Source organism: Trachypithecus francoisi, unplaced genomic scaffold, assembly GCF_009764315.1.
Source record: "Trachypithecus francoisi isolate TF-2019V2 unplaced genomic scaffold, Tfra_2.0 Lachesis_group11, whole genome shotgun sequence".
NCBI lineage: Eukaryota > Metazoa > Chordata > Mammalia > Primates > Cercopithecidae > Trachypithecus > Trachypithecus francoisi.
The window spans coordinates 5,310,551-5,321,850 of NW_022681456.1; the positions used below are offsets into that span (position 1 = coordinate 5,310,551).

General features: G+C 39.8%; 1 long non-coding RNA gene across 1 annotated transcript; it reads left to right on the forward strand.

Moving 5' to 3' along the window:
* Positions 1 to 1,871: 1,871 nt before the first annotated feature.
* On the forward strand, positions 1,872 to 10,904 carry LOC117090942. The gene is made up of 3 exons (XR_004440160.1): positions 1,872 to 2,529; positions 9,320 to 9,412; positions 10,504 to 10,904. It is a non-coding gene; the product is annotated as an uncharacterized LOC117090942 (long non-coding RNA).
* The last annotated feature ends 396 nt before the right edge of the window (positions 10,905 to 11,300 follow it).

The window sequence follows — 11,300 nt, forward strand, 5'->3', positions numbered from 1 at the left end:
TCAGGACTTTCCCTTACTCGGTCCTCTGCCTGCAGCTCCTGCTCTTGGCCTGTCTGCTTTGCACCTTCCCTCCTTAGAGGACTGCACCCCCAGGTCTTCATCTGGGGAGCCCTCCCTGACTCGTCTCGGGTAGCTCCGTCACTCCCATTCCAGTCTCCCTCCATTAAATCGCCCATTTATTATCTTCATAGAATTGTATCATAACCAAAAATCATGTTTGTTTGTTTTCTTGCACACTGTCCGAATCCTTCATTGTATGTGACCATGATGAGGGCAGGGAAGTGATTCACATTCACCATGGGATCCCCAGGTCTTAGAACAAAGCCTGGCACATGGTAGGTGCTTGTGAATGAATAAATGAAGGGGTGGATGGATGGATGGATGGATAAATAGGTAGGTAGGTGGATGGGTGGGTGGATGAGTGGGTGCGTGGATGGATGGGTGGATAGATGCATGGATAGAAGGATGGATGGATAGATGGGTAGGTGGATGGATGGGTAGATGGGTGGACATGTGGATGGATGAGTGGATAGGTGGATGGAATAATGATTGAATGAGTGGGTGGATGGATGGATGATGGATGGATGGATGGATGGATTGTGTAAGTATAGATGGACGGATTGGATGGATGGATGGATGCATTAGTGAGTGAATGAAGGAAGCACCTACAGAGAAAGTTCAGGAGATTTTACTCATAGTGAATTTTATTTAGTACAACCAATATCATGAAGAATTTATGATAAATTTGTTTAAAAAGGGTTAGATTTTTACCAATGAATGGCCCAGAATAGTGGGCGATGACTCTAGATCTTTGATTTTCAAATGAGATTACTCTAAAACTAACAATGACTTTAATTGGAAAGTAAGCCAGGGAAAGTTTAAAATATGCTTGATGTATATCAAGAGAACCCAAGGATTGAGTTATATAAAAACGATACGGAATGAAGCCTCCTCCTCACCTCCCCTGATATGTCAGTTGCATGTTTGTTCTCACTTTGCTTGTAGCAGCCAGGATGCTAAGACTCTGGAAAATCATAGTTGAACCACTGCAGCAATCTGGTTACATTTGCTTGCAGCAGAGATAAGTGATTTGAGTATTCTAGCATTCTTGAGACTTGAGCTCATTCACCAGGTCTCCTCCAAATCTGTTGTGCTGCTTTGGACAATTATTCTCAGCCTTTAAAAACTCCCCTGCCATCAAGGTCACTGCAGGACAACCTCCTATAGACTATCTGTTATTGTGTGCTGTTTCCAGTGAAGATGGGTAAAACCTAACTGATATTATTGGAAATACGATACTGACCACAAAATGAACCACTTTCCTTTGGTGATGACTCTGATTCAATTCAGATGATTACATTTGCATCATCTTAAGCTTGGACATATCACTGATTCCTCCATCAAAGTCTATTCTTTGACAAGCTATTTTAGAAGTAAAAAGACTTTATGGGCCTCTTTCAAACACTTTGGTTCAGGGAAATTGGCACTGACTGAGCAAAAAACACCAAAGGTCATTGTTACATCATTCCAGAGGACAGAAGGTCTCAAGTAAACTTCTCTTGCCCCTCCCATGAGGATATCAATGCATTCTCTCCTCACCTTGCTCTTTCTCCTTCTTTTTCTTTTCTTTTTCTTTTTCTTTTTTTTTTGATGGAGTCTCACTCTGTCACCAGGCTGGAGTGCAGTGGCACAATCTCGGCTCACTGCAACTTCCACTTCCCAGGTTCAAGTGATTCTCCTGCCTCAGCCTCCCGAGTAACTGGGACTACAGGTGTGTACCACCACACCCAGCTAATGTTTTGTATTTTCAGTAAAGACAGGGTTCTCCATGGTGGCCAGGATGGTCTCCATTTCTTGACCTCGTGATCCGCCCACCTCAGCCTCCCAAAGTGCTGGGATAACAGGCGTGAGCCACCACGCCTGGCCTTCTCTTTCTAACTCACAGAACGGTGTGTGGGAATGGAACCTCACAAGCCGTTGCTCCTTGCTCTGTGACTGCAGGCACTTGGGAGTTGAACACAGGGTTGGGAAGAGGGATGGCTGGTGTTACATGTCCTGCCTGGTCTCGGAGCCTGGAAACCAGTGGAATACAGACTGGCTAGCCTCATGCCTATTGTGCTAAGGTGCTACCTCTTTCTCTCCACCTCTCTTACCTCTCTGCATTTGACTTCACAAGACCTGGCTTGCCTTGTTCTCCAACATCGGCTGCTTTCGACTGCATGGAATGGAGTCTGACTCAAACAGAGTGTGGGGGCTGGCCTCGGATTTCTAGGGTGGGGCTAACCACAGGACAACAAGCTGGGGAAACTCAAGGAAATCAAGCCGACTCGTGATGTACTAAGGGCTCTTGTGTTCTCATTGGACTATTATAACTCAGATTACTAGTTAGCATAACAAAGTCTTTACCAAAAAGAGAGACAGAAGCTATCTACAATCTTACCTTCCATGATGGATCAGGCACCACAGGACATGTAGGTCTTCCCTGTTGGCTCAGTATTATACTGAGTGCAGAAACATATCCCAGAAACAGTGAGTACTACGTCTACCACAACACCCTAAGGTATGGGTCGAAATACAACTGACAGCAACATTCACAATAACAAAATTTACTAGAAAAACTAAAACAAAAACAAAATCTACAGGTAACCTAATTTCAGTCATATAACTTTGGTAATGGAGAACATTTGGGTATTTTAAATACCTCGGCGACATTCCTACAACTATAACAAATATATAAGGATATTCTTTGAGTTGACTCATCATTTTGGTAGAAATGAAAGGTTTACTTAGTCACCACTGTATGTGCCTTTATCTGCTTCTAGCTTCAACTACTGAAATTACTTCAAGGGATTACTTTTTGGTTTTTGATGCAAATACTTGGTTATTTTGGCTTGTTGCTCTCCTGGGCTTCCCTAGGTTTGCAGGTGGTGACCGTGGCAGCCTGTAAGATGGTGATCACTGACCCCTGTCTCAGGGTGTCCACTCCCTGTGGAATCTCTTTTCCTTTAGCATGAGCTAAATTGAAGAACTCTCTTCCAATGAACAGAACAGGCCAAATCTCAGAGGTATCTGCTCTGAGATTAGGTTATTTAAAAAAAAAACAAAACCAAAAAACCTGTGGCTTTCATTGGGGGTGTCACTTCTTATTTTTTCTGGAGGAAAGCAGCTGTCACAAGGTAGCTCTCTTTGAGATGGCAAATGCCTCAAGTCTGCAACTATCATATGAGCCAGTTTTAGGTGATTTTGAGAGGACTACAGCCCTGGCTGACATCTTAACGGCAACCTCAGAAGCTTTCTTGACCCAGAACCACCCAACACCATTTATTAAGAGGAAATAGGAAAGGAAGAGGATGGAAGAGAAAAAAAGATAATGATTGAGAAGAAAATAAGAAAATGAAAAGGCCAAGATGAAGAGGAGGAGAAGGAAGATAAAAAAATTATAGCAATAACAATATTTAACAAAGATTTAGTAGCTATTTTTAGGGCTACGAATTTAAAACTGTGAGCATTAAACATTACAAGGCATCCAAAGAACTCTTTAATAAAACAATATTGAAGTTATTTTGTTGTGATTATGTGTACTCACTCGACAAAGAAAAGAATAAACATCCTAAGGTTAAGCAAATAGGCGCTGGTGGTCTGAGATAAAATTTCTAGGCAAAACATAAAACATAAATACATATAGCTTGTGTTCTATCTCAAGCAACTTGACAAATGTGCTCTGGAAAACTGCATTAGACAGGTGTTTCAAGAATGAAAAGTATATTGATGTCAAAGATACATATGATATACATACCATGTGTTTAAGTAAACTGCTTTAGGAAATATGAGAATGAGTAAAAGCAACACTTTTAACTATATAATACAATGTTAGAATAGGTTTAACTAAATGAGTAAATGTAACTATGTGCCTAAAAATTTACACATTTAGGTTTTTCTTTTCTCATTGGGGAAATGTCGAGACACATAAAACCGTTTTTTTTTTTGCGGGACTACAGATCTCGGCTAACAGAGACTTGGAGACTCAATGGCTACTGCTGATGAGGAAATGAGCTACACAGTCGAGAAATACTGTTGAAGCTAAAGGTCCCCTTGAAAGACGATGAGATTATGTCAGTGCAGTAGGATCTTGGACTGAGCAAACTGTTACTCTCCATCAGCAAGGAGACACCATAATGCAGTATCAGGAAGAAATCAGGAATTTAATGACTTTGCGTATTTGCTATGGTCCATAGTAATTATGGGCATCCAGTGAAAAAAGTTGATAAATCAGATAATCGCAAGATGAGAACAAATAATTTTGTGTAGCCCTGAAGGAACACCAGTGTGCCTGGATATTTAAAATAAAATTGACAAATGGAATCTAATTAAACTGAAGAGCTTCTACACAGCAAAAGAAACTATCAACAGAGTAAACGGACAACCTACGAAATGGGAGGAAAATTTTTGCAATCCATGCATCTCACAAAGGTCTAATATCCAGCATCTATAAGGAACTTAAACAAATGTATAAGAAGAAAACAAACAAACCTGCTAAAAAGTGGCAAAGGGCATGAAAAGACACTTCTCAAAAGACATACATGGGGCCAAAAATCATGAAAAAAAGCTCAACATCACTGGGCATTAGAGAAACGCAAATGAGATACCATCTCACACCATTCAGAATTGTTATAACTAAAAATTCAAAAAATAACAGATGCTGACAAGGTTGTGGAGAAAAAGAAATGCTTTTACACTGGTGGTGGGAGTATACATTAGTTCAACCATTGCGGAAGATGGTGTGGTGATTCCTCAAAGAGCTAAAGGCAGAACTACCATTAAACCCAGCAATCCCATTACTGAGTATATGCCCAAAGGAATATCAGTCATTCTACTATAAAGATACATGCACATGTATGTTAATTGCAGCACTATTCACAATGACAAAGACGTGGAATCAACCTAAATGCCCATCAATAATAGAACTGCATGAAGAAAATGTGGTACATATACACTGTGGAATACTATGTAGCCATAAAGAAGAATGAGATCATGTCCTTTGCAGGGACATAGAGAGAGCTAGAGGCCATTATCCTTAACAAACTAACTCAGGAACAGAAAACCAAAAACTGCATGCTCCCTTTTACAGGTGGGAGCTAAATGATGAGAACACATGGGCACATAGAGGTGAACAGCACACACCGGGGCCTACCAGAGGGAGGAGGATGGAAGGAGAAGGAAAAGTAACTAATGGATACGAGGCTTAATACCTGGGTGATGAAATAATCTGTGTACCATACATTTACGTATGTAACAAACTTGCCCATCCTGCACATGTTCCCCTGAATTTAAAAGTTAAAAAGAAAGAAAGCATTACAAGAAGTAAAAAATGCACACTATTACTATTTCAGACAGCTGAAAATCTTATAAGGAGATTGTTGGTATTTTCACGTATGGGCCTAAACGTTTTTATATTCAAGTCTTTTTTCCTCCTAATCACATTGCAACATATTCACTCAGAAATATTTCTTTTGGATCTACAGATCTCTGCTCTCAGAGACCTTGAGACTTAATTGCTAGAGCTAATTGGAAAATGAGTTCAGGAATCATTTCAGATAATTGATATGGTAGTAGTATGAAGACAGGCTTGGAATTTGGTGAACAGCAGGTTGCAGGAAACATGGGTAAATTTGCTGTCTTGAACAAGAAAGCAAAGGATTGAGAGACAGAGATCCTGCAAATAACACAAGGATCTTTCCTGAACCTTAGACAGAATGGTGAATCAGAAAGGACACCTTGGTGAGCATTAGTGACCACGAGTGACCTGAGCAATTGGAAAAGCTGAAGAACTTTGGAGTCTTTTAGTTTTTGTTTTGTGTTTTTTTAACCTAGACCCACAGAGCCACTACAATTGGCCCATGGAATCTTGACTTGAGTAACTCAAAATCCCAAATCTCTATCCACTTGAATTTTATGTCTATTTTTTACATTAAATAAAGCACAATGGCAATGCTATTTGGAAGGGACAGTCTCAGTAATGAGCATAGCCTTTATTCTCAAAAATCACGCCAGGCACAGTGGCCCATGCCTGTAATCCCAGCACTTGGGGAGGCCAAGGCGGGCAGATCACGTGAGATCATGAGTTCAAGACCAGCTTGGCCAACGTGGTAAAACTCCGTCTCTACAAAAACACAAAAGTTAACTGGGTGTGGTGGCACATGCTTATAATCCCAGCTACTCAGGAGGCTGAAGTGACAGGATTGCTTGAACCTGGGAGGTGGAGGTTACAGTGAGCCCAGATCGTGCCACTGTACTCCAGCCTGGGTAACAGAGAGACACTTTCTCAAAAAAAAAAAAAAAAAAAAAAAAAAAAAAAAAAAAAAGACAAACAACAAAACCTTCTGGGAATTTATGTTTTCCCGTGAAGAAAAAGGTCACTTTTCCCTGTAATCTCAGAGAAGAAGAAACTTTTCTCCTCCCAATCTGTGTCCAAGTGAGTGAGTGTTGGGTAGGAAATGACATTTGAATATGGCATAGTGCAGCCAATAAATCACCAGTCTGAGAACATAAAAAGCCTTTGCGACCTCATAGTTTATCTCCTAGATATCAATGAGAACATGCCACATTTGGTTTTCCATTCCTGAGTTACCTTACTTAGAATAATATCTCCGGTCTCATCCAGGTCACTGCAAATACTGTTAATTAATTCCTTTTTATGACTGAGTAGTATTCTATTGTATACTTATACCAGTTTCATTATCCACTCATTGATTGATGGGCATTTGGGTTGGTTCCATGAGTTTGCAATTGCAAATTGTGCTGCTATAAACATGCATGTGCAAGCATCTTTTTCGTATAATGACTTATTTTCCTCTGAATAGATACCCAGTAGCGGATTGCTGGATCAAATGGTAGATCTGCTTTTAGTTCTTTAAAGAATCCCCACACTGTTTTCCATAGTGGTGATACTAGCTTACAGTCCCACCAGCAGTGTAGAAGTGTTCCCGGATCACCGCATCCATGCCAACATGTACTGTTTTTTGATTTTTTTATTATGGCCATTCTTGCAGGAGTAGGGTGGTATCGCATTGTGGTTTTGATTTGCATTTCCCTGATCATTAATGATGTTGAGCATTTTTTCGTATGTTTGTTGACCATCTGTATATCTTCTTTTGAGAATTGTCTATTCATATCCTTCACCCATTTTTTGATGGGATTGTTTGTTTTTTTCTTACTGATTTGTTTGATTTCCTTGTAGATTCTGGATATTATTCCTTTGTCAGATGTGTAGATTGTGAAGATTTTCTCCCACTCTGTGGGTTGTCTGCTTACTCTGCTGACTGTTAACTTCTGCCGTGCAAAAGCTCTTTAGTTTAATTAAGTCTCAGCTATTTAACCTTGTTTATATTGCATTTGCTTTTGGGTTCTTGGTCATGAAATCCATACCTAAGCCAATATCTAGAAGGATTTATCAATGTTTTCTTCTAGAATTTTTATAATTTCAGGTCTTAGATTTAAGTCCTTAATCCATTTTGAGTTGACTTTTGTATAAGGTGAGAAATTAGGGTCCAGTTGCATTCTCCTACATGTGGCTAGCCAATTGTCCCAGCACCATTTGTTGAAAAGGGTGTCCTTTCCCAACTTTATGTGTTTGTTTGCCTTTTCAAAGATCAGTTGGCTGTAAATATTTGGTTTTATTTCTCTATTCTCTTCTGTTGGTCTACATGTCTATTTTTATACCAGTACCATGCTGTTTTGGTGACTATGGCCTTATAGTATAGTTTGAAATCAGGTAATTTGATGCCTCCAGATTTGTTCTTTTTGTATCAGATTTGTTATTTTTGCTTAGTCTTGCTTTGACTATGCGGGCTCTTCTTTGGTTCTATATGAATTTTAGAATTTTTTTCTAATTCTGTGAAGAATGATGGTAGTATTTTGGTGGGGATTGCATTGAATTTGTAGATTGCTTTTGGCAGGATGATCATTTTCACAATATTGATTCTACCTATTCATGAGCATGGGATGTGTTTCCATTTTTTTGTGTCGTCTATGATTTCTTTCTGCAGTGTTTTGTAGTTTTCCTTGTACAGGTCTTTCCTTTGCTACGTATATTCCTAAGTACTGTATTTTTTTTTTTTTTCAGCTATTGTAAAAGGGGTTGAGTTCTTGATTTGGTTCTCCTCTTGATCATCGTTGGTGCAGTATAGAAGAGGCACTTTATTTGTGTACATTAATCTTGTATCCAGAAATTTGCTGAATTCTTTCATTAGCTCTAGGGGCTTTCTGGAGGAGTCTTCAGGGTTTTTGAGGTAAATGATCATATTGTCAACAAATAGTGACAGTTTGACTTCCTCTTTACCAATTTGGATGCCCTTTCTTTCTCTTGTCTGATTGCTGTGTCTAGGACTTCCAGTACTATGTTGAAGAGGAGTGGTGAGAGTAGGCATCCTTGTCTTGTTCCAGTTCTCAGAGGGAATACTTTCAACTTTTCCCCGTTCTGTATTATGTTGGCTGTGGGTTTGTCATAGATGGTTTTTGTTACATTGAGGTATGTCCCTTGTATCCCGATTTTGCTGAGAGTCTTAATCATAAAGGGATCCTGGCTTTTGCTTTTTTGCATCTATTACCATGATCATGTGATTTTGTTTTTAATTCTGTTTATGTGGTGTATCACCTTTATTGACTTGTGTATGTTAACTCATCCCTGAATCCCTAGTATGGAAACCATTTGATCACGGTGGATTATCTTTTTGGTTAGCTAGTATTGTGTTAAAGATTTTAGCATCTTTGTTCATCAGGGATATCAGTCTGTAGTTTTCTTTTTTGATTATGTCCTTTCCTGGTTTTGGTATGAGGGTGATGCTGGCTTCACAGAATGAATTAGAGAGGGTTTCCTCTTTCCCTATCTTGTGGAATAGTGTCAAAAAGATTTCTACCAATTCTTCTTTGAATGTCTGGTAGAATTCTGGTGTGAATCGGTCTGGTCCTGTACTTTTTTTTGTGGTTGGTAATTTATAGTTCCTATATTGTTTTTAAGAAGTTCACTGAATTCTTGCCCTGAAATGGTCTAGGAATTTGTGTTCCTAATTTCCTTAGACTTTTTTTTTAATGCAACCAATAAACCTATAGGATTAGGTTTGAGAAACCTACAGGATTGAGAAAAACAACACATTTGTTGGTTCTGCTACCAGATCAAGATTGAATATTTAATATGTACAAAATAGTTATTTTTCACTCTTCAGATAATAGAATAGGCCAGTTTAGCAGGTAAGGAAGTCCAGATGCCTTTAATAGGGTCACATTTTTTGATCCCACATACCTCTGCACCCTGGATTTCAAGAGTGTGGAAACATCAGCTCGTCTCACACAGTTGTGGAATGGGATGCTGCAGGACAAGAAGGGAATCATCACCTCTGACTCCCTGGCCACACAGGTGAGATGACCTTTGTATTAAGTGCACATTTTTAAAATTGATGTTTGGGATGGGCACATTCGCTCACACCTGTAATCCCAGCACTTTGGGAGGTCAAGGGAGGTAGGTTGCTTGAGTCCAGGAGTTTGAGACCAGGCTGGGCAATGTGGCAAAACCCTGTCTCTACAAAAAGTACAAAAATTAGCCAAGTGTGGTGGCATGCACTTATAGTCCAAGCTACTCAGGAGTCTGAGGCAGGAGGATTGCTTGAGCCTGGGAGGCAGAGGTTGCAGTGAGCTGTCATCGTACCACTGCACTCCAGCCTGGGTGACAGAGCCAGACTCTGTTTCAAAAAAATCAAAAACAAAAAATTAAACACTTAAAAAAGGTAAAATGAAGTTTCTATTTGCTGAAAATTAGGATTTCACGACCAAGAATCCAAAAACAAATGCTTTGATATCCGGGATCTTGCTGACAAAGGAATGATGGCTCCTCCCAGGATTAGGTAATTCCTCGAGGCAGCAAAAGACTGCACTCCTTTCACATATAAAATACCACTCTGGAGCCTAGACCCCAACAGCCTTCTTGGTGAGTATCTTATACTCAGGGATCCGATATACCAGCCCTAATTACCCCAGGGCCAGGTACCAGAAAACTAGAGAATACACCTACACCAAAGGACTGGCTGACATTATTCCAACCAATCGATCCTATTACTGTTTACCCTGCCTCCCCTGTTATTTGCCATAGAAACCACAGTGAAAGCTCTTACCTGCACCATCCCGTCACTTCCTCTGCCTTTTGACTTAGCCCGGTGCTTCAACGGTTGCCCCGTGCTGCAAGCCCTACCTCTTGAGAACTGTAACAACCCATGTGTTTAATGGTAGGTGATCTGTTAGTCTCACCCTCCCTGAATCACAATAAAAGCTGCATTTTAAAACACTCTTTGAATAGAAACCTCAAATTAGGTAAGATGGTTATATAATTGTCTGCTTATTCTCCTTAATGGGTGGTGGTGGAGAGGGGGAAGCATTGAGTTCTGGGCATAAAACTCAACACTTTAATGACTGATCATGACGTTCAATATTTTTTCTTTGCCTTTGACTCTGTAGGTCAGAACTGCAGGTGTGATAAATTAATTTATTTTTCACCAGCCCTGCTGACAATGTTGCTGACCAGCAAGCCCTCAGCCTACAAGGTCTCCATCCAGGTGCCTTTTGATGAGGTTCCAGCTTTCAGAAAAAAAAATGACCTTGGAGACCAGGATGACAGGAACCAACTCCAAAGCTAATGGATGACACTTGAGTGCTCCACTGGCCAGAGAAAGGGACTCTCAGAGCCTTAATTTAATAGCTCCAGCTTGCATTCATTAAAGCCTCAAGCAGCTACAACAGATGTCTCAAGAGTTCCAAAAAGAGCTGTTGGTAAATGTGATCTATCCACTGATGTGATTATGCTCATTCTAGCAAAGAAAAACATATATTTGTTTCAAAGAACGTCCATTAGGGAGTGTGCAGCACAATAAACTGTGAAAAATCTCTGTATCTTTTGTGGTTAAAATAAACTAAAATATTGAGTGTCAGTTGCAAGAGGAGAATCAAGACATATTTCTCCATGTGATCTGTTGGGGAAAAATTGGTTTCTGGACGATACAATAAATCCAGACTGGCCTCTGAATTCCAGGACGAACATGAACACATTTCTTAGAAATCTCATCTCCACAATTCCATCAGAAAATGACTTTTGCTTCACCTGCCAGCCAGAAAATTATAGGGTTCAAAACACTCTCATTTCTGCAATAATTTGTAACAACTATGTTTTATTTATTTATTTATTTTTATTATACTTTAAGTTCTAGGGTACATGTGCATAACGTGCAGGTTTGTTACATATGTATACTTGTGCCATG